This window comes from Triturus cristatus, chromosome 11 (assembly GCF_964204655.1).
Source record: "Triturus cristatus chromosome 11, aTriCri1.1, whole genome shotgun sequence".
Lineage (NCBI taxonomy): Eukaryota > Metazoa > Chordata > Amphibia > Caudata > Salamandridae > Triturus > Triturus cristatus.
In genome coordinates this window covers 240,414,598-240,439,791 of record NC_140594.1, presented here as the reverse complement: position 1 = coordinate 240,439,791, position 25,194 = coordinate 240,414,598, and positions in this window count along the sequence as shown.

Sequence of the window (25,194 nt, the reverse complement as noted above, 5' to 3'; positions counted from 1 at the left end):
TAGTCAACTTAATCAAAGAAAACACAAAACAGAATTACTGCACGGAAATGATTATACAGTGTTATTCCCCTACTAATACCCTTATGTGTATGTATCTATCTAGCCATTTGCGACATCATAAGCCATTAATGCATATTAATTATAAGCGCAAAACACAATAACATTACATAAGCAACATCTATTTCTGTCAGTTTGCTCACCAACTTAGTTCACTTATTATTTTAGCCATGCAATAGCATTCCCACGTGTAATTCTTCTGTTAATAAGGTTTGATTAGACTTAACATGACACATTTTAATAGTTATTAATTAATCAGTAGTACTTTTAATTATAACATGCGAAAACGAAACAGATATTTGGTTTTTAAGTAAAAACCCTGCTCCATCACAACCATACATGCCAACAAACCCGATTCAGCCAGGAAACATCCAATGTTTTTAAGCTCAAATGGGCTTTATTTGATCTGCCCTACAATCTCCTCTTTTTCAATGTAACTGAGAGGGGAAAAACCAATACCCCAGTTTCTTTCAAAATCTCCCTCTTACCAAGTTCAAAATGTTCTCAAGTATGGTACATTGGATCATGGAAGGCAGGAGGAATTGGGGTAGGGAAATGGACTCGGATTACAGAGGACAGGAGGGACATGGAGAGGTGCACCAAACTGACCCTACAGGGCAGGCATCAGGGTTTTCAGCAGCACAATACACCACACAGGGCATGCGTGATGGGAGTGCAGCACAACAATCCATAGAAAGCAATAGGGAGGGGACAGGACCATGCACATGGACAACAGAGAACAGAGGATAAAGAGGCAATGGTAGCTAGCTGACCATAATGGACAGACAGGAGAGAAAGCTGCAGCATAATAGACCATAAAGGGCAGGAGGGACGGATCAGGGGCATTACAATGGAACAGACAAGCCAGGAGGGAGGGAATAGGGGTCTGCACATGGAAACAGAGGGCTGGGGGCAAGGGGGCATGGCAGGATCAGCAAGATGACCATGGAGGTCAGGCAGGATGGGCACTAGAAGCAAGACACACCATGGAGAGCAACAGTGAGACTATGATGGCATACACACAGACCATGGAGGGAAGGTGGGGGGGTCAGGGGCAGCTAGCTGACCACTCAGGGAAGGTGGGAGGAGCCGAGGCAGCACAGAAGACCATGCATGGCAAGCGGGAGGGTTAGTGGCAGCACAATGGCTATGATGGGCAAGAAGAAGGGTGCAGGGGCATGCACAAAGGACCGTGGAGGATAGAAGGGAGGGTCAGGACCTGGGCACAGACAAGAGAGTTCAGGGGAAGGAGCCTCACAACAGACCACGCAGGGCAGGCAGGAGGAGCCGTTGCAGCACAACAGACCAGGGAGGGCAGAAGGGTGTGGCAGTAAAATGGACCATGGAGGACAGGAGGAAGGGGATAGGGGCATGGAATGTGGACAGGCAGGGTGGAGGTGGCAGGGACAGGTTACAGTCATCTGACAATGCTAGGCAGGTGGGAGGGGAGTGGCAGCTCAACAGAACACTCAGAGTAGATAGGAGTGGCAGGTCCATGGAACATGGTGGGTAAAAAGGATGGAGCAGGGGCATGCACAAAGACATCGGAGGGCAGGGGGAAGGAGAATAGGGGCCGCAAGCTAAGAACAGAGGCTAAGCAGGAGGTCAATGATGGGGCATAGAATTGGGCAATGGAGGGCAGGAGGAGTGGACGGGTACATCATGCTAAATGGAGGGCAGTGGCAGCACATCAGACCTTGCATGGCAGGAGGGAGGAGGCTAGTCCATGGATTCAGACAACAGAGGATAGGGAGGAGGTGGATGGGGCAGCAAGTTAACTGTTCAGAGAAGGCGGGAAGGCCAGTGGCAGAACAACGGCCACACAGGACTGTAATAAGGGAGCAGTGACATGGACTTGGACAATGGATGGCTAGGAGGAGGGAAGGCAGGAGCAGCAAGATTACAGGGACGGTATAGTTAGGCTCAGATTTCACTCATACACAACCAGTGAAATTCAGCAGTTATAGTTACCTGAGCGGACTATATCTTACGGCCCCGCAATGTACTGCTAATGACCTCAGACATTACATCAGTCATGACATGGTCAGTTACATCACTCATGACATCTCTAATGAGCTGTGAATGGAATGGAACTATAATCGCTAGAACTTTCTTTAGGGATAGTGTGTGTATATTAACACCCCTTTGTTTCCTTTTCTTTCGTGTAAGAACCATTATAATACGCAACGTGCCCAGATTAATATGGCCGATAGCCTTTCACTTTAAAGTAATATGTAGTCCATTGTTTATGTTGATGTTTGCAATTCTAAGTATGTTTATTATGAATAAGTCACGTTGATGAACATACAGGTGTGGCGGTCACGGGGCAAGATATGCTGAAATGACAATGTGTGCATATTAGCACTTGTTTTCTTTTCTTTATTGTATAAATTCCTGAATTTTCACATCGTGACCAGGCCAATATGGCCACCAGCTTTTTGTATTACAGTAATGCACTGCTGATGACGTCAGATATTACATCACTCTTGACATGGTCAGTGACATCACTGATGACATCACTGATGACAGCTCAAATGACATCACTGATGACATCATCTACGTGATCATCTGATGCACCCCCTCACACCATAAAATACAGACTACCATTCTCAAAACCATAGACACACCAATACTAGTACAGCTACAATATTCTGTGCACTATGCATGCAGACCTCTAATCAGCTACATAGCTTTGATACAGTCTTTTAAATACTCAGTTAGTAGCTATGCAGTCTAGGAATTCTTCTGTCTGTCCCATGCACTTCTCCATTCAACCATCCAGCACTATTTACGTATCCTATCACTCTGCCAATACCTAAGCACTAATAAATTTAGCATGCACTCTCTTTGCAGCACTGAAATGACTCCAGTTATTAGTCATATACTTAAGGAATGGCCTAGCCACTAACATAAGTGCAGGTACAATATTTTGCACACTATGCATGCAGTCCTCTAACCAGCTACATACTATTGATACACTCTTCTAAATACCTAGTTAGTACCTATGCAGTCTAGGCATCCATCTGTCTGTCCCATGCATTTCTCCAATCACCCATCCAGCACTATCTACCTATCCTATTACTTCACAAATACCAAAGCACCTATAAATTCACTATACAGTCTGTTTGTAATACTGTAATTATTCTAGTTACTAGTCATGAACTTATGGAATGGCCTAGCTACTAACACAAGTACATCTATAATATGTTGTTCACTATCCAAGCAGACCTCTAACTAGCTACATACTATTGATACACTCTTCTAAATACCCAGTTAGTGCTCATGCAGTGTAGGAATCGTCCAGTCTGTCCCATGCACTTCTTTAATCACTTATCTACCACGATCTACTTATCCGATCACTCCACCAATAAGTAAGCACTTATAAATTAAGTGTTCACTCGGTTTGCAGCACTGTCATCTTTCCAGTTACTAGTGGTATTCTTATAAAATGACCTAGGCACCAACACAAGTACACATAAAATATTCTGTACATAATCCCTACAAATCTCTAAGCAGATACAAACTATTGGTCCACTCCATTAAATACTGAAGTAGTACCCATGCAGCATAAGATACCTCCTGTCAGTCTCATGCAATTCTTCAATTACCTATCCAGCACTATGTTCTTATTGTATCAGTCTGCCAATACCTAAGCACTTATGGGGCAGATTTACAAGCTCCCTGCGCCACTAGTACGTCAGTTTTTGTAACATAGTGGTGGCACCAGGCACTCCTTCATATTTACAAGGAGAGGAAAAGCCACCCTGTGTGGTTTTTCCTCTCCCTGTAAATACGACCCCTTCATGCACAGAACTTTGCATTGAAGGGGCGTCCCATAGGTGTTGCTGTGGGTGTTCCCACGCAACTCCCATAGAACAAGATACATCTCCAGATTTATGAGAAATTGTAAACCTGGAGATGTGTGTGAATGCTGCGCCATCCTAGAGTTGGTGTAGCAAGGCGCAACAAGGAGAATTGTTTTCATTTCTCCTCATTTTTTCCTCTTTCAATGCATGCTGCATTCCACAGCATACATTGAAAGAGGAAAATGCCTTTACTGATTGTTTTTGTGCAGGAAGGTGTTCCTTCCTGCACAAAAACAATCTCCACATGATACAGACATCCTTGCACCATGGTGCAAGGGTGCCTGTGTCACCGCATGGCTGCAGTTTGTGCAGCAGTGCAGAGGGAAGCACAGAGTTGCAACATATTCATGTACATATGTCACATCCCTGTGCTTCGGAAGTGGTGCAGTGCAGCAGCTTAAGAGCTTGCAGTGTCACGCTGCAGTACTTCCTCATAAATCTTCATCTATAAATTCACCATACACTACTAATTCATTCTTTTAGCCAATCATGCTGTATACATATATTTAACCAAACTTTCACACATTACCTTGCAATTATAGTTCTTTCTTTAACCAGATAAGGTAGTTCTGATAAGAACTTTTTTTTTTTCTTCTTTTTTCTTTTGTATTTTTGTAATTTTTTTTAACAATTTTTTTTTTTTTTCCAAAAATGAACAAAAAAAGAACGAATAAAACAGGAAACATTTGGAATTACTTATCATTCCAAAAACTAAAAAACTAAAAAATTAACAACGATGGTTGCGTTGCGCAGCACAAACTGCATTCACCGACTGCTCACCGAAGCATATGCGTTTCATACACTTCACGCAGTGTCGCTCGAGAAAGGCGAATTCTGGCCTAATGTCCATTGCAGGTGTTCCTGAGGATGTTCCAGATGTACTTGCCACAGCAGGTTAGGGGTTCAAAGCAGCTTGCCTCATTTCCTCCTGAGCAAGAATTGAGAGGAGGTGTGGTCCGGAGATGCTTGTACATAGAAGCAGTGGCACAAGAGTATTTTTTTTCACTGCCTCTTGACAGGACTCGGTCACAAATTCTGCACGTCACCTTTCTCGCATTTACTTTCTTCTCTCCAGGTGGAAAAGTGAAGAATTTCCACACGACAGATTCTGGCCTCTGTGGACGTGGTGCCTCCTGGAAGAATTCTTCTTCAGAAGATACTTTCTCCTGCTGCTGCTGCTGTCCAGATGCCATTTTGTTTGACATTTTTTGAAAAACACCTAAAAAACACAAGCAAAAAGGGTTATTGTAGGAAAAGAGATGTCTCTCTGAAGATGCTCCACCAAGAATGATTAAAATGGGTGGGGTCCTTCAATAGTTACAGTGGAAAATGTTATGAACCAATGAAATCTTTTTTTTTGAGGTCACATGGGATCCGCGCACTCTGCGCTCACGAAGCACGCACCCGACACGACTTCGCGAAAAATATATTTAAAAATAATATACGTTTATTATAAGTACAAATATATTATTTTTATGAATATCTTAGATAGTCTCTTGCCCTAATATGTATATTAAACACACATACATATCATTTTAGAACATAATAATTTTTCGCGGAAGTCGCGCACCCAGCGCGCCCCAGCACGTGCATCACTTCACGTGGGACCCACCACCGTGCAAGCATTGCGTACCGTAATGCACATGTGTCGTGAATGTGCGGGAGCAGGAGTCGCGGACTGGTCGCATACCAATCACGCACATCACATAATATTAAATGTATATGATGTAACTGAAAAACACGCAGCCGTCGCACACCGTATGTGGATCCTTCACGACGTTTCTAAAATGGCGGCTATAATCCGCGCACCCACCGTGATGTGTACGCTTTGGGTGCGCGAATTAAAAAAAGAAAATAATATAAATATAATAAAATAAAAAATAAAACAAAAATATTAAACAATATTTCAGTTTTAATTTTAATTTTTTTTGCAATTTTCTGAACAATATATAATGTTATTTAATGAATAAAATATTTATAAATAAACAGTTAAAAAACTGTACAAAATCAGTACAAAAAAATAGGTATAACTACTATTACACTTAAAAATTAGCATTTAAAAAACCTTTGAAATTCACTGAAAAAACCATAGGTTTCAGAGACGTTATAGTTAGAAATTAGCATTTAAAAAAGCTTTGAAATTCACTGAAAAAACCATAGGTTTCAGAGCCGTTATAGTTAGAAATTAGCATTTAAAAGACCTTAGAAATTCACAGAAAAAACCATAGGTTTCAGGGTTGTTATAGTTAGCTGGACATTTCACTCGTACCATAGAAATTCCTCCGTTATAGTTAGTTCTGCTAACTATAACTCGCGCGCCCGCAAGGCACTGCTGATGATGTCACATATTACATCATTCATGACATGGTCAGTGACATCACTGGTGACATCACTGATGACATCTCAAATGACATCACTGATGACATCACTGATGACATCATCCACGTGACAATCTGATACACCTCATCATACACTAGTATAACTTTTCATCACTCACTGTAAAATACAGAGTACCATATTTGAAACCATTGACACACGAATACCAGTTACTACGTTCCCACTCACTGATTCCTAAGTCTACACACACAACTACCCATTCAACAACAGAATCACTTATATATGCAGTCTCTAATTAATAGAACACTATCAAATGCACTTATACACAGGGCCGGCTCTAGGGCGGTGCGACCGGTGTAACCGCACTGGGCGCTGACTTTAGGTGGGGGGGGTCATGTTTGCAAGTATATAATAGTTTTAAAAGTACCTTCTCAGCGTTCTGGCCTCCAGCAGTTGTCAGCCGTCAATACAAATGTCAAGATAACTCTGTGATTCATTTTCTTCCTACAGAAAGATCGGAGGTTTGTCTAGTGGCAGCTTTGAGTCATGGTAGGGTAGCGCAGATGGTTAATGTGCCTACTGCAAAGAACCTCAACAGCAGATCACAACATGCATATAATTTAAATAGATCAGTGGATCATTGCTTTTGTCTGAGAGATCCTTTTATTACTTGCATTTAATAAGTTAACATCCTAGCATAGACAGTGAGCTATTAACTGTCATCAAAGAGCTGCATGCAACCTGCAAGGCAAAGATGAGAGTGTTATGATTTTTTACCCCGTCTTTCATTATTCTAATGTTGGAAAAAGGATTAATTTGGATATAAATCAAATCTGATTAAAAAGACCCCCAACTATGGTGTTATGTTTTAAATTATGAGTTTGTGCTTCTCCAGACCAAGCGCTATTAAACTATACTGTATACCAGTGTGGAAGACATGTGACTCCTACACCTTATAGTCCTCTGTCTTATTTAACATTTCCAATACACTGATTTGCACACCTATGATTGACTGTCTCTGTGTAGTGTGCATGTGATGTAAAGTGCTCTGAAAACCCTAAACTGGTATAAGTGGCGCTATACAACAAATTAAATGCATCGGAGGGATGGAGTGGTAATGGAGACTTGAGGGGCACTGTTAAAGGGTGCTAGTGAGGGAATCCATGGCAGAGGTGGTCACTGGGGGGGGCGCCAACAACCATTGTCGCACTGGGCGCCACCATCGCTGAAGCCGACCATGCGTATACACATATATAGACATTGACACATCATCAGTCATCTTAGTCGGTTATGCGGTCATCCTACTCACTCATGAAAAAAATGAATCACACTTACATTTACTCACTTACACAATTATACACACAACACCTAATTTATTCAAACACATAGTAACTCATAGTTAATATGTTAAAAAATCACCATTACAATTATATACTCATTCATATAGTTGCTCTCACAATCACTGACTCTTATATATAGTTATTTATATACACCAACTCTCACATACAATGCCTTTTATTTTTTACTTTGTTGAAGATGTATAACTAAAACATATATTTGCTCACCAACACACAAATAAATACACTCAGTCACCCAAACAACTGTTACCACATGCACTCCTAAACCAATACACCTAGTCAATCAACCATTCACACATCTATGCATAGATTTACACACACCCCATTCAACCACACACAAACTCAGTGTCCCATACAAATTCTCACCCAACTAATCAATAACTAATATACACACTCATGTAGTTAGTGACCAACTGATGCAGCATGTTATACAACAACAGAGACAGTGATGCACACATTCACATAGTTTAGTTACTAATCCATGTATGAAGTGAGACACTTTTAATTACTCACTTAAACAGACAGTCAGACAGCTACTAACTCCTCCATCCAGACAGTTATATATCCACTCAATCTTCAATACAGATTGGTATATATAATACATATTTAAATTTCAAACTAAACTACATTCACTGGATGATGTCATCAGTGATGTCATTTGTGATGTCATCAGTGATGTCATCAATGATGTCACTGGCCATGTCATGAATGATGTAATATGTGATATCATCAGCAGTGCATTGCGGGCGCTCGAGTTATAGTTAGCAGAACTAACTATAACGGAGGAATTTCTATGGTTTTGTACGAGTGAAATGTCCAGCTAACTATAACACCCCTGAAACCTATCGTTTTTTCTGTGAATTTCTAAGGTTTTTTAAATGCTAATTTCTAACTTTAACGTCTCTGAAACCTATGGTTTTTTCAGTGAATTTCAAAGCTTTTTTAAATGCTAATTTCTAACTATAACGTCTCTGAAACCTATGGTTTTTTCAGTGAAAAAAAATAAAAAAAAATAAAAAAAGAAATATATATTTATATATATATGTAGAAATCCCCTGCTCATGCTGCTGCGCTGCAAGGATAGCCTGCACTCTAGGTTAGTCCAAGATGATTCTTTATTTTACTGCTGACACGTTTCAACCAAATGGTCTTTATCAAAGCTGGGGAAACATTGTGACAGTGTTCTCTATATACAGAGAGAGTCACTGTTGCATAATCAGTGAACATAGGCAAAAGACTTCAGCACTGTTACATAATGTGTGCTCATCAGTATTAGGAAAAAAGACTTCATAATTCCAACATAAAAAATGTTTCTCCCTTAAAATAAATAAACCTGGTATCTCATCATGCAAAAATAATATTAAACAAATTACAATAAAGAAAAAATGCAATGTAAGAGATAATGCAAAACTATGCAAGTGCATGTGATCATTGGTAATGCAGTATCTCTCAAGAGTGCCCGGACCAGAGTCCAGTGAAGGAGAATGTCGGTGATCTATGGGAACACATAAGGGAGGCGGGGGGGGGTCTGTGGGGGGAGGGGGATGGATCATGGCCAAGTGGCAATGTTAATCTGTGTAAGGTGGAATAATACCTACCCCCATGGTGGCTCAAAGCTAAAGACTCCTCATATGTAAGAGCAGGACTACAGTATTGCAGAGACCCCGACCTCCTGGATGTGAGAAAAAAGCAAGGATATACAGCATGAGGATGGGATAAGGCCAAGGAAAAACAGGGGGAAACGACTGATAATCACAACAGGGAGAGCTATCCCAAATGTACATGTAGCTCCTCATCCTGGTTGAGGCCTTCCGGGCATTTGCTGCTGAGACTGATTATGTATCGGGATTCCAATCTTCTGAGGGCCCGTTCCCTGTCTCCACCTCAAGTATTGGCCGGGATCCTGTCAATTCCCCAAAAATAAATTTTGAGATTCTCAGCATTCATGGAGCCATGAAAAGTGTTGCAGTGTCTTGCCATGGGATATGTCGTGTCATTGTTACGAATTGCCCTGAGGTGCTCCAGGACTCTTTTCTTCACAGGAAACATCGTGCTCTCTACATTCCTCATGCCTAATACCCATACCAGCACATAAACATAAAAGTCACTGTTGCAGTTGATGAAAGGCTTAATCTTATGTTGTTTACCCCTGGGCAAGGTAACAGACTTGATGTTAGCACTGTGGGTGCACACCTTGCACTTGCCGCATTTATAGAAAACAGGGAGTTCCCTCAACCATGTGCTGATTTGCAATTGGCCTGAATCAATAATGGTATGTACTAGCATGTCTTTCAAAGAGTTGCTTCTGCGGTATGTTATTTGTGGGCTGGAACTAACCAGTTTGCCTATGGCAGGGTCCAACTTGACCAAATGTCAGTGTTTCCTGACTATTGCCTGCCTCAGTACAGCTTAAGTTGTACGTAGTTATGAGCCTGATCTCTGGTTTGGTGTCCATATGTGGTTTGAGTTTCAGAAAAGTCGCTCTCTCCACTCCACTGACCTTGCGTGTAGCATCTATTTCCTCTGCAAGAAACTCTCATCCATCCTCCTTTCCTCATGCTTTTAGGCTTCTAATGTACTTGAGTATAGGTGGGTGGTGGCTTCTGGCATGCAGGATACTGTGGCCAGCTGTCTCCTTTCTGTGATGACTAGTCTGTATAGTCCCATTGAGCACTTCAACCCCAACATCTAGGAAATCAATCTTGTTAGTGCTGGTTTTGCTGGTGAATTTGAGGTTCAGGTCATTGGTAGATATGATATCCAGGAACTCACCTAAGATGGGTTGGAGACCGGCCCAGATGAGGAAAATATCATCAAAGTATCTGGGCCAATGGACCAGATGCTTAGTGGTTTTGTCAAACGTGTCAGACCAGACACATTTCAATTCCCACCACCCTATGAACATGTAGGCGTAGCTCGGCGCAAAGCAACTGCACATGGCAGTTATGTTATGAAGTTTTATAGAGCGCACAGCTGCCCCAGAAAAGGGGCGTCCCAGCACTAATATCAGACAGAAAGGGAGGCAAGCGACAGAAGGAGGCCTAAATTGAAGGGAAGAGGTGGGTCTTAATAGCTTTACGAAAAGCCAGGTAATTATTGATGCTGCGAATGTGTATAGGAAGTGAGTCCCAGAGTTTAGCTGCCAGTGTGCAGAAAGAGCGCCCACCAGCTCGTACTCTCCTTACCCGGGGAACAACCGCCAGGTGATGACCTATCGAGCGGAGTTGGCGAGTGGGGGTGTATGATGAAAGCATGTTGGCAAAGTTGCCAGGAGAAGAAAAATTCAAGATCTTAAACGCAATGCAGAGAGACTTAAACTCTACTCGTCTGGCCACCGGCAACCAGTGTAGCCGACGAATAGCGCTGGTGGTGGAGCAGGTTCTAGGAAGACCAAAGAGAGTTCTGGCAACTGTAGTCTCACAATCTCAGACTTGTTGGCCCCCAGGTAGAGTGAGCTGGCGTAATCCAGTCTCAACAAAATGGAAGCCTGGACAATAACCTGCCTGATGGATGGATCGAAAAAACCCAACAGCGGTTTGAGCCCCCGTAGTATACCAAAACACGTCCCTGCCACTTTCTTAGTTTGGGCCTGGAAGCTGAGAGCTGAGTCGGCCCAGACACCTAGGTTTTTCACCACCTGTTTGGGGGCGGGTGCACAACCCAGGGTAGCAGGCCACCAGCGTTCACTCCACAGCTCAGGATCTTTCCCTACCAGCAAGACCTCAGACTTGCTAGCATTGAGCTGGAGGCAGTTGGCAGTCATCCATCCCACGATAGCAGCAAGATCGCTCCGAAACTTATGAGCGTCCTGCACACAGTCATCGGAGAGTGCAACTACCAACTGCGTATCATCTGCATATGATGCTACTGTGAGCCCTCTACTCCTGGTTCCTGGCCACCGCTGCTAATGGTTGGACATATAGGTTGAGAAGCGTTGGGCTCAGAGCTGAGCCCTGTGGCACACCCTGTTTAATAGTATGAACCATGGAGGTGAAAGGGGGGCCGTTATCTGGAAGGTCCTTTAAGAGGCGAATCAGTCCAGTTCAGGGCTCACAATGCCTGCCTCCTCCAACCTTTGCAGTAAGATCTGGTGAGAGACCTTGTCGAACGCGGTACTGAGATCCAATAAGATCAGTACCGAGGTACGTCCCTCATCCAGTGCTACCCTGAGATGTTCAGTCACCGCTAGAAGCGCAGACTCTGTGCTGTGGCCCGGGCGGAAGCCATTCTGAGATGGGTCAAGTATGTTATTCTCTTCCAAAAAACCTGTCAAGATGGAGTTTATGCAGTCCCAGTGAGTTGTCTATACCATTGCTTACTGAACAAGAAATAGTTACTTTCCAGGCAAAAATGGAGCATCTCAAGCAGAATGTTAGTGTGGTCAAACGTGGCTATGGGTCTGTCCCTAAAAAAATGTTTGCAAGCCTGAATCCCCAGATCATGCTGGATGCAAGTATAGAGTGAGACCACATCTACTGTACAGAAGATGTATTCGGACTGCCATGGAATGCCAGAGACTTTGGATATAAAATCCATACTATTGCGGCAGTAGGTGGGTAAGCTGCAGACATAGGGAAATAGGAAATGATCTAGATAAATGGAGCCATTCTCCAAGAGACTATCATTGGCTGAGATGATTTGCTTACCCGGTAGATTGGTGCTGTGCTTGTGGACTTTTGGCAGCATATAAAAAAAGGGACTAACAGGTTTCTTGACTGTTAAAAACGAAAGTTCCTCTTGATTTAAAAGCCCCAAGGTGTGCCATTACATATATATATATATAGGCACAGCGTTTCTACAGCTTCCTGCATCTCGACGCATCCAGTGTTTTGCTCGGAAGAGACTTGCTTCTGCTGTGCCCCCTGTTTGACCCTTGGATACTGATATCACCGTGGCGCTGACTGTTCTCCTGACGACGTGAGTCTGCTGAGTCCGTGTGGTCGGAGGACCGAGGGAGCTGCATCTCTCACTACCGGTAAGGAGACCTTTGCACTTGGTGTTATCTTGAATAGGGAGTCAACAGGTCACGGAATTTCCTCCAATAACACATTTGCAACTAACGGAGCAGGACCCACGTTATCACAGTTTAATTATGTTTTCCAGCGATGCCATTCGTAATAGGGAATCAGCGGCGGATGCCCTATTCCTTAATCTTCCTGAATCTACAAAGGAATCGAGCAGTTCCAAGCATATTGCAGCAACCAATGATGTGAAAACACTATTAAAGACACTAGAGAAACTACTTAAAAGCGAACTGTCTAAGTGGTGGGAGAAAAAGTCATTAGAAAAATACAGAGACGCCAATCGTGTACCAAGGGGGCTACGTGTGCTCATTGCTCCTACATTCGAAAATCCTAACCCAAGTATGCTACAAGAATGGGCAGAAAACAACTTACAAGCATCAATCAATATGATTAACATTCTGATTAAATATGCGGAATTTAATCGCAATGCCCTATTAGTGGAAATTGATCGCATTAGTGGGTTACTAGATGCAACTGGTCAAATTGAGGCGATAAATAAGCGGAAACTTGACATTGACACACGAATGAAAAAACATGAGGATGTGATCAAAGAAAGAAAGGCCTTCAAGTTTGCCCGTGACCAGAATGACTACACCACTGGTAGAATTTTTACATTCGCACGCAAATATGATAATTACAAAAGACAAGCATTATCTGGCGGTGGCACACGTGACAGACAAGGAACCCCTAGTAATGAGGCCCAAATTAGTGATGGCGATTCAGATGTAGTGTCTCTGACCACTAATAGTGACTCGGAAGATGGTCAACCGGGTACATCGTTGCCCCTTTCTTCCAATATTCCTAGTTTTTCTCTAGTTGAGGAACTGAATTTTGTGAGCGAGGACCGGAGGTACGCCTTGCGCCCCCGCAAACCTCAATTCGCGCAAGGGGAACAATCAACCAACGCAGGAGGGAGAGGAGGCTCAGGCTCCGCCAAAACTTTCTCAAGAGGGAATTCGCGAAGAGCCTGGAAGAAATAACAAGCGTCACTAAGAATACTGTCATTAATCTAACTGATACAGTATTATCATCAGCAGAATTGCAGCTCTTGTCCTTAGGCCTCTCTTTCTGTCCCAAACATCGTTTCTCCTACAATCAGACCAGAATTGATTTATTTAAGTTTGTAAGAAAAATAATGAAACCTATGGTTTTTTCAGTGAATTTCAAAGCTTTTTTAAATGCTAATTTCTAACTATAACGTCTCTGAAACCTATGGTTTTTTCAGTGAAAAAAAATAAAAAAAAATAAAAAAAGAAATATATATTTATATATATATGTAGAAATCCCCTGCTCATGCTGCTGCGCTGCAAGGATAGCCTGCACTCTAGGTTAGTCCAAGATGATTCTTTATTTTACTGCTGACACGTTTCAACCAAATGGTCTTTATCAACGCTGGGGAAACATTGTGACAGTGTTCTCTATATACAGAGAGAGTCACTGTTGCATAATCAGTGAACATAGGCAAAAGACTTCCACACTGTTATATAATGTGTGCTCATCAGTATTAGGAAAAAAGACTTCATAATTCCAACATAAAAAATGTTTCTCCCTTAAAATAAATAAACCTGGTATCTCATCATGCAAAAATAATATTAAACAAATTACAATAAAGAAAAAATGCAATGTAAGAGATAATGCAAAACTATGCAAGTGCATGTGATCATTGGTAATGCAGTATCTCTCAAGAGTGCCCGGACCAGAGTCCAGTGAAGGAGAATGTCGGTGATCTATGGGAACACATAAGGGAGGCGGGGGGGGGGTCTGTGGGAGGAGGGGGATGGATCATGGCCAAGTGGCAATGTTAATCTGTGTAAGGTGGAATAATACCTACCCCCATGGTGGCTCAAAGCTAAAGACTCCTCATATGTAAGAGCAGGACTACAGTATTGCAGAGACCCCGACCTCCTGGATGTGAGAAAAAAGCAAGGATATACAGCATGAGGATGGGATAAGGCCAAGGAAAAACAGGGGGAAACGACTGATAATCACAACAGGGAGAGCTATCCCAAATGTACATGTAGCTCCTCATCCTGGTTGAGGCCTTCCGGGCATTTGCTGCTGAGACTGATTATGTATCGGGATTCCAATCTTCTGAGGGCCCGTTCCCTGTCTCCACCTCAAGTATTGGCCGGGATCCTGTCAATTCCCCAAAAATAAATTTTGAGATTCTCAGCATTCATGGAGCCATGAAAAGTGTTGCAGTGTCTTGCCATGGGATATGTCGTGTCATTGTTACGAATTGCCCTGAGGTGCTCCAGGACTCTTTTCTTCACAGGAAACATCGTGCTCTCTACATTCCTCATGCCTAATACCCATACCAGCACATAAACATACGGTAGATTGGTGCTGTGCTTGTGGACTTTTGGCAGCATATAAAACAAGCATTGGCATAGCCAATAGGTCTCGCCTTTGGGACCTTATAAGTGTTTACTAGTGTTTCACTAGGGAGCAGCATTGTTTTCAGGCTAAAGTTCAAAGCTTTGGAACGTTAAGATTTGGGTCCTAATTTTGGTTCTTGTACTTAATAAAAGGGATTCTGGGGCAATTACTTTATCGCTCTCTGCCTACAATTGTAAATATGTGTAACTTAAAAGTATAAAATTAAACATGCTGTGGGTGGAGTTTTGTTTGAGGTTCTTGCAAACATATACATCTTCATTTCTGTAATCCAGTCACAGTCGCATCTGAACCCCATGTACAATAAAACTGTGTTCTGTAAAGTTGTCTGCAGCTCCTGTGGGCTAAGCCTGACCTGTACCAAATTTCCAAAAATAAATAAGGTAGAAAAACAGCCAAGTACATATTTAAATACAAAAATAGATCACTGCATTGTGAAAACTCTTGAACAGCATAAGGCCGACTCACAAAAACATGTATGAGTCCGCAAAGTAGCACAGCTGGAGGACTCGTTAACATACGTTTACACGCCCTTGTGAATGGGTCCTGAAATGTCCAACGCCCTGTTAGTAAAAGAGCAAAGAGGGTGCGGTCCTATGTATCCACAATCATTTTAGATGAAATTTCCAAAGTTGCTCCTATTTTCATTGCTCGAGGGCCTATTCACAAAAGCATGAAAGAGAGTGTTAAAGAGTCCTATATTCACAATTCCAGAATGCCTCGGTCAATATGCCTCCATATGTTTGATATTGCAATGACTGGTGAATCAAAATGGTTGCCTATATTAACTCTAAATCTCTAGAGTTACTGCATGAGGTTCAGAGAGAACACCTCAGAAACATAAAGAGGCAACCATTGGCCTCTGTCTCCAAGCTCAGCTGTCGAGCACTAACTCAGAGCTATTCAGAGTCAAAAGCATCCCCCCAAGACACTCCACATACAGACCCCAAGAGCTCTGCTCTGCTCTGAGCAGCACAACTGTTCATGAGACGGCCCCTGGATTACTACAGTAGAGGACAGCGTTAAAATGTTGGCACCGCCAATAGCTATCTTGTCAATTTTGGTGTAGCGTGGTTGAACTTTATTGGCAAATTATTGCATACGTATGGCTAGATAGGTTGTGGGGGGTTAAAATATTCTTCACATTTTCTGCCCCCCCCCTTCCCACCCCCCAAACAAACACATCTATTGTTGTACCTCATTCCACAATCCGTACAGAGGTTAGCATGGCACATTGGGCTATTTTTATGAGCATGGAATCCTGGGGGGCATTATGAGAGAGATAAGAATGGGAGGTGTCAGAAGTGGAGATTTAAATGTTATCTCTGACATATTGGACAGGTGGGAGTGAAATGGCCTCGTGCTGTGATTTTACTACTGTCTGTTAAAAACACGATCCCCGCTAGAAATACAGAGATGCGCCTGATCATATGTTCCTGCCCCTGATATTTCTTTTTTTCTTGCTTCCAATAGGCACTGGAAGTTGGGGTGCGGGGATGCTGGCACCCCCAAAAATTAACATGCGTGAGGTCCTAAAGTGACTGAGCATTAAAGATTACATTTATTTTGTTTTGATCTTGCCACATTTGCTGTCCGTTCAAAGTCAGACGTCAAATGGCAGTCTAGTCTCCTAACAAATTGTTACTTAGTCTTTTAACATGGAGACTGGTGTTTCTTTTCTTTCTCTGACTACGAAGTGTGGGGATTTTGTACAGTGAACTAAGTGAGAGTCTTGCTGGTGTGAATTAAAATACTGTAGGATGTCATTTTATTCTAACACACAACACAATTTAAATACCTATAAATGAACTGCACGAATATTCCAAAATAAACAGTTAGAAAAGCACAAATAAAGTGTTGTTTCTAATTCTGAACTATGATGGAAACAAAGATTTTAACAGAATGAAAACGAATCAAGACACCTTACTTGGTGAAGGACAAATAACAAACATTTGCTGAAGCCCAATTTTCACACATTATCTTTTTGCACAGTATAGTTTTATCAGTAAAACTTGTGTGTCTGAGCAAATTTAGTGTTCACTTCAATGGAAAATGTGCTGTCTCTAAGCGACAGCGTGCTACCATCGGTGCCTAATTTTGCTCGGCACCGGCACTTAATTGCCAGCTCAGGCACTTAATTGCCTAAACCTGCACTTATGACAGCTGCCATATGGTGGCGCTGCTTGTGCAATTTAAAGATAAGCAGAACAACATTTGTTTGTTAATTCAATATACATTAATAACAACTAATACCTGCCACCGCAGCCATTCTTAAAGTGTTGGCGGCCTCGAACAGTCTGTTAGTTGTGTAAGTACAGTGGCAATGTGTGGTGCAATCTGCAGTGGCCTCCTGACGAGGGCTCCGGCACGTGTTTTGTTTTACAAATTAAGCCCCATTCTTTAGTAATATATTTGTGACAGTGTGCTCCACAAATGCAACACCAGTTATATACTCCGCCTTCACCGTTCTCTTGCTGAATGGGCGTGGCTCACTTGTGACACTTGTTCTTTGTGTGATGCTAGGAGTTTTCAGCATCAGTGATGTAACATTGATGGCAGCACCCCCATTCTAAAATTTCTTCCAGCACCAGTGGTCACAAGCTGGACTGGCATGGGTTTTAAGGGGGTGCAAAAAGAGCAGAAGGAGGGATATGTCTGTAGAACAGAAATGCTGAGCAACACATGGCGTTTGTATCAAGCAGTGAGTGAGCCAGAGTAGCCTGGCAGCTTGCATCACAGAGATCAATGTGTGGCTAGAGTGTTAACCTCAGGGCAGTTCAGGAGAAGTGGCAAGGGGGAGGCTACAGGGCATCAAGGGGCACATCTGTCATATGCTGCCCAGTTCTGAGGTCCTCAGAGGAGATGTAATAAAATGTGGACTGCTGAGATAATCCCCAGCGACCACGTAAAGGCAAAGCAAATGTGTTCCTGAAAGCATGCCCACAACGGCGTTGTGTCTATTGTCCATTTTGTGGGAGGTGGTAGGCGGGAAGACACACCACCAGCAGTGAGAACAAGACTGTAGGCAGGAGTGAATGGGGACTCACGGGTAAAGGTGCACAGAGGGCACATCATTTTATTCTAACTGGGAGATTTGAGGGCAGCCGACCAATGGTTAGAGAACAAGAAGTGCCACTGAGAGGCTGCAGGGTTTGGGGGGGCAGGAAGGAGAGGGGAGGTCAGGGAAGGGGGTGAGTTAGATTCAGGGTGGTAGTACTGAATTTGACTTTGGACAGGTGTGAGAAAAGGAGGTACCACCAGTGGATAATTTATAAAACAAAATAAGTGCCGGCGCTCTTGTCAGGAGGCAGCTTGCACCAGCCCATTTCTCCGGTTAGCGCCGCCTAAAACAGGGCTAACTACTAGCCATGAAAGTGGGAAGAGGATGTGGTGTAATGGCCAGAACTGCCAACTTCAGAAATGGGGAACCAGGTTCAAGTCTTAGCGTGTGCTCAACATCCTGTGATTCTGGACAAATCACTTCATCTCCCTGTGCCTACCATAAATGAACGTGCCCGTAACTGGTGCTCATGAAAAGCGCTGGTGTTGATTATTAAGTGCTGAGCACTGGAAACCATCGGCTGAAATTAAACACTGGGTACCACTGAGAGGCAGTGCGAGTGTCAGGTGCTGGCACAGAATATACACAATTTCAGTAATGGTAGAAGAGAGGAGACTGCTCACCCAGGCTAAGCAGAAGTAAAGGGCACTGAAGGTTGGCAGCTGGTGCAGTCGCCACTACTGACAGGAAGAGGTGGGGCAAAGCCTGAGGCAGTTCCCCTCACACAGGACACAGTTGGGCAGAGTTGAGGCAGCCTGCCGTTCAGCATAGGTCACTGGTCAGTGAACGAGACTGTGCTGTCAGAAGCGGGGATGGTAGTCCTAAGAGTGTGTGTTGTCTTTTAGTGCCAACGGGGGTGAGTGAGTGACTTGCAATTGGTGTTAATTAGTTTAGTGCTTGTATGGTCAGGAGTCAGTAACGTCGGGTGTTTTGTAAACTTGCATATAGTGCAGTAAGGGAATCTTACCTTCCAAATTGGGTCAATTTCTGTTACCATTAAACTCTAAATCAGGCCCTAAATGTTATGTAAAGCAGCACATTGTGGCAGCAGTTCTAATGTTCCAGCTTGCCGCAGTGTGTGATCCTCTGCAATTTCCTTTGCATCCCCATTTAGGAGATGTGAAACATACAAAAAAACAGCACTAACCAGCGGAATGCACTTTTCAAAAACATAGACATTTTTGCCTGGGGTTTTATCGAGTGGGAGAGAAAAAGCTGTTGAGATAAATATGCTCTCACTTTGATTTGGAAGAACAAAGCGCTTCCCGGCCTCGACAAGAATAAGAAGCGCTAAATAAATGCTGAAATGCAATACCACAGGTAGATTCTTAAATTGAAAAAGTGGTGCTGATGTCTACTGGCGAAAAATGCAGAATCTATTTAAACAAGTACCCCGGCTCTGTTAATATAGTGGTGGAATTTAGAAGAGGGGCCTGTGTTGGGTGAGTGGGAGGGTGGGGGGGAGGTCGGGTGTCTCAGATTTCAAAAGTGAGGTCAGCGGCGGGAAAAGTCGTCCTTACATAATGAAAGTTGCGCCGTGAGTGTGCACAGATTTACAGGTCTGTAACTATTCCCAGCAGAAAGGCGAATTTTATGGCACCCCTGGAGCAGTGGCCTCTCTGAAAGGACATTCTGATAGACATTCTCACGAAACACTGTAAAAAAAACAGCGAAGACCTTAAGAAACATAAGACATAAAAGCGCCGAGATACGGCAAAAGTGAAAGCAGGGGTGTGCGCGCTGCATTTGAAGTAGTTAAAGTGATCGGAGACGCGATCGAGCGAGCAGAAAGGAAACTGATTAGAAGGGAGGGGGTAGTGTGAAAACAGCGGGGAGAGAAGGGAGGGTGTAATAAAAAACAAAGGAGCCAAAGCTATAGAGAAGGGAGGGGGGAGTGGGAGCAGCTGTGCACGTGCATGTGATCGTGCACTCAAGGTTTAGGCCAGCCAAAAGACTGTGGGTAGCACTTCGAAAATCCCACATACAAAATGTCTCTTCGAGCCTTTGGCTCAGCGAGACCTAAAAAGGGACTAACAGGTTTCTTGACTGTTAAAAACGAAAGTTCCTCTTGATTTAAAAGCCCCAAGGTGTGCCATTACATATATATATATATAGGCACAGCGTTTCTACAGCTTCCTGCATCTCGACGCATCCAGTGTTTTGCTCGGAAGAGACTTGCTTCTGCTGTGCCCCCTGTTTGACCCTTGGATACTGATATCACCGTGGCGCTGACTGTTCTCCTGACGACGTGAGTCTGCTGAGTCCGTGTGGTCGGAGGACCGAGGGAGCTGCATCTCTCACTACCGGTAAGGAGACCTTTGCGCTTGGTGTTATCTTGAATAGGGAGTCAACAGGTCACGGAATTTCCTCCAATAACACATTTGCAACTAACGGAGCAGGACCCACGTTATCACAGTTTAATTATGTTTTCCAGCGATGCCATTCGTAATAGGGAATCAGCGGTGGATGCCCTATTCCTTAATCTTCCTGAATCTACAAAGGAATCGAGCAGTTCCAAGCATATTGCAGCAACCAATGATGTGAAAACACTATTAAAGACACTAGAGAAACTACTTAAAAGCGAACTGTCTAAATGGTGGGAGAAAAAGTCATTAGAAAAATACAGAGACGCCAATCGTGTACCAAGGGGGCTACGTGTGCTCATTGCTCCTACATTCGAAAATCCTAACCCAAGTATGCTACAAGAATGGGCAGAAAACAACTTACAAGCATCAATCAATATGATTAACATTCTGATTAAATATGCGGAATTTAATCGCAATGCCCTATTAGTGGAAATTGATCGCATTAGTGGGTTACTAGATGCAACTGGTCAAATTGAGGCGATAAATAAGCGGAAACTTGACATTGACACACGAATGAGAAAACATGAGGATGTGATCAAAGAAAGAAAGGCCTTCAAGTTTGCCCGTGACCAGAATGAATACACCACTGGTAGAATTTTTACATTCGCACGCAAATATGATAACTACAAAAGACAAGCATTATCTGGCGGTGGCACACGTGACAGACAAGGAACCCCTAGTAATGAGGCCCAAATTAGTGATGGCGATTCAGATGTAGTGTCTCTGACCACTAATAGTGACTCGGAAGATGGTCAACCGGGTACATCGTTGCCCCTTTCTTCCAATATTCCTAGTTTTTCTCTAGTGGAGGAACTGAATTTTGTGAGCGAGGACCGGAGGTACGCCTTGCGCCCCCGCAAACCTCAATTCGCGCAAGGGGAACAATCAACCAACGCAGGAGGGAGAGGAGGCTCAGGCACCGCCAAAACTTTCTCAAGAGGGAATTCGCGAAGAGCCTGGAAGAAATAACAAGCGTCACTAAGAATACTGTCATTAATCTAACTGATACAGTATTATCATCAGCAGAATTGCAGCTCTTGTCCTTAGGCCTCTCTTTCTGTCCCAAACATCGTTTCTCCTACAATCAGACCAGAATTGATTTATTTAAGTTTGTAAGAAAAATAAAACTAAAAAAATATTTTCAATTGAACACTTTCGAAGGTAAATCTTCTGGTTCTGTCAAGAAAACCACCGCTTCATTGGGACCTCTACAAGTCAAAGACATCCCTAATCTACAGACATTAATTGATCTGAGTAGCGAGATTGAAGGTGATGAATCAGCTATGGCCACTCCTGATACTATCCGGCTTAAGACAGCTTCCAGTCCTTTTCGTCCCACCTCCACTTTTCTTCCTCTCATGCCTAAAGACGCTGTCGATGTCTTCAGTGACCGTGTGATTACTGAGCTCAAGGCATTAAACAGGAAGATACCTTTCCAATCACGAAAGAATGATTACCGTAACAAACAATACCATGCTCTGATTTCTAAATTGCAGTGCAATCACAATCTTGTCACCAAGAAGTCTGATAAGGGAGGCAATACAGTTCTATGGTCCTGTTCTGATTATTTAGCAGAGGCAGAGCGACATCTCTCGGACACCTCTTGCTATAGACATTCGTCCAAATTTGAAATGAAGGCTGCAGAAGATACAACTCGTAAGAAAATCCTCCATTGGAAGAGAATTGGTCTTTTGTCTAAAGATGAAATGAACTTTTTTTGTATTGACCATCCAATCACTCCTATGTTGTACTTTTTACCAAAGGTCCATAAGAATAAGACTCCTGTCCCTGGTCGCCCCATAATCTCTGCACAGGGCAGTATGAATGAGAACTTATCAAAATATCTTGACTTTTTTCTGCAGCCCCATATGACTTCGTTGCCATCCTTTATCAAAGATACTACGGATTTTTTGAATAAAGTTAAGGATATCACATGGTGTTCAGATTACCTACTGGTAGTGATGGCTATTGAATCCCTTTATACAAGTATTGATCATACAATCATGAATGCTACAAAATACTTCTTGGAAAATAGGGATATCAACATGTTGGAGCATAACACTATGCTTCTAGAGATGATTGAATTATGTCTATCCACAAACTTTTTTCTTTTTCAGAATGACTATTTCCATCAAGTGCGCAGGGTGGCCATGGGGGCTTGCTTCTCCCCCAGCTACTCATGTCTCCATGTGGGTTGGTGGGAGAGCAATGTCCTCATGGTCACTCACAAGCGTTGGTGGAGTCATGTAGTCCAATATTGGCGGTACATCGACGACATATTTTTGGTATGGAAAGGTTCTGAGGAAGATGCTATGATTTTTGTTAAAGACATCAATGTGAATGAGTTGAATCTTAAATTTACTGTTTCCATTGACAGCTCCTCTGTAGAATTTCTAGATGTCCTGGTATATATAGACAATGACAGACTCTGCACTAAGCTACATAGAAAAATAACTGTTGGGAATTCTATTCTCCATGCTACAAGTGCACATCCTCGGCATTTAATTAACAGCATACCCTATGGCGAATTCATCCGCATTCGAAGAATTTGCAGTTCCGAATTGGTCTCCACTGAATGCCAGAAGGCAGCATTTATTAGATTCTTGGAGAGGGGTTATAAAGCTCATCTCTTGACCCTCGCCCTCAACAAGGCCAATAGTAAACCAAGGGCTAATTTATTGCAGCCCAGTACTAAAAATGTAACTGTGATCTCAGAACCTTCGGTACAGCCAATACGTTTGATCACTACGTTTTGTACTCAAGAAAATGCCATCCGCAAGATTATCTATTCAGAATGGCCTAACGTCCTAACAGATAGCATTCTTGGCCCTATTCTTCCTAGTCTCCCATCTATCACCTTTAGAAAGGCTCCTTCAATGAGAGATGCCCTTGTTAGACCTATGCTTGCATCTAGTACCAAAGGCACTTGGCTAACCAGGACGGGCTTCTTTAAATGCAATTCTTGCCGAGCATGCACTTTTGCAACCAATAGTACGCACTACAAAACAGCTTTCAGTGACAATGAGATAGCTATCCAAGGGCATTTAACTTGCTGTACAGAATATGCTATTTACAAACTCAAGTGCACTTGCAATTTAGAATATATAGGCAGCACCAAACTTCCTGTGCATAAGCGTATTCTCCAACATGTAAGAGCTATCGTCAACAGTGATCATAATTACCCAGTTGCTAGACACTTCAAATCCATCCATGAGAATAAATTAAAGGATTTGGAATTCACGGTCATTGGGTCAGTTGCCAACCCCGGACGGGGTGGTAATCGTGATAAGTTATTGAGACAACAGGAGTCTCATTTTATTCTTGCTCTCGATACTAGAGTTCCCAATGGCCTTAACATGAATGAAGATCTGCACAACTTTTTATAATTGCTGTTTTGCACTAATTTTTTCGCTTTTTAGATTCATTGTCTGTCATGTCCTATTGTACATCTGAAATCTAGTCTTGACATGTTTTCTCATATTGACTTGCTGCTATTGCTCTTTTTATCTGTTATATTGTATAGCGCTATTTTTGCACTGTTCGTCCACCAGCACCTTAGTTTTTAGATTTTTTACAGACTATTTATTATAGGGGTACTTTTTTATGTATAGAGGTCATTTAACTAATTATAAAGTATATGGGCCCGATTCACAGAACTAACTTAAGACAAAATCCTAAACTTACTACCATTTTGGTATTCACAGAAGGCACTTACTCATTTTGGTATTCACAGAAGGCACTTACTCATTTCGGTATTCACAGAAGTTAGGAGTCCTAACTTTAGGACTCCTAAATGCCTTCTGTGAATACCGAAAGTCTTAAAATTAGGATTTTTCGCAGTTTAGTAGTAGTATAGTTAGGACTCCTAACTTTAGGACTCCTAAGTGCCTTCTGTGAATACCGAAATTCTTAAAATTAGGATTTTTCTCAATTTAGTAGTCCTAAGTTTAGGACTCCTAACTTTAGGACTCCTAAATGCCTTCTGTGACTACCGAAAGTCTTAAAATTAGGATTTTTCTCAGTTTAGTAGTAGTATAGTTAGGACTCCTAACTTTAGGACTCCTAAATGCCTTCTGTGAATACAGAAATTCTTAAAATTAGGATTTTTCTCAATTTAGTAGTCCTAAGTCTAAACTTAGGACTACTAAATTGAGAAAAATCCTAATTTTAAGAATTTCGGTATTCACAGAAGGCATTTAGGAGTCCTAAAGTTAGGAGTCCTAACTATACTACTACTAAACTGCGAAAAATCCTAATTTTAAGACTTTCGGTATTCACAGTAGGCATTTAGGAGTCCTAAAGTTAGGACTCCTAACTTCTGTGAATACCGAAATGAGTAAGTGCCTTCTGTGAATACCAAAATGAGTAAGTGCCTTCTGTGAATACCAAAATGGTAGTAAGTTTAGGATTTTGTCTTAAGTTAGTTCTGTGAATCGGGCCCTATATTTTTTTAGACATCTTTTTATCATGAGATTTTAGCTATTTATGAAGTCCGGCAGTTTTCATTGTTGCACTGATATTGTTGAAATTTTTTGGTTTAGATTTTACCTTGACACCAATTGTTTTATCTATTGTCTTTCTGACTTTCTGATGTTTTTTAATTGGTGACAATATTAGCTTCTTAGTCTATTGTTTATGTACATTTTAGTGGGATACTTGCCTGTCCTAAAATAATTTTGGGATGGTTGTATGTATCTACATGTTGTGTCTTATGTTTAGTTATATTTA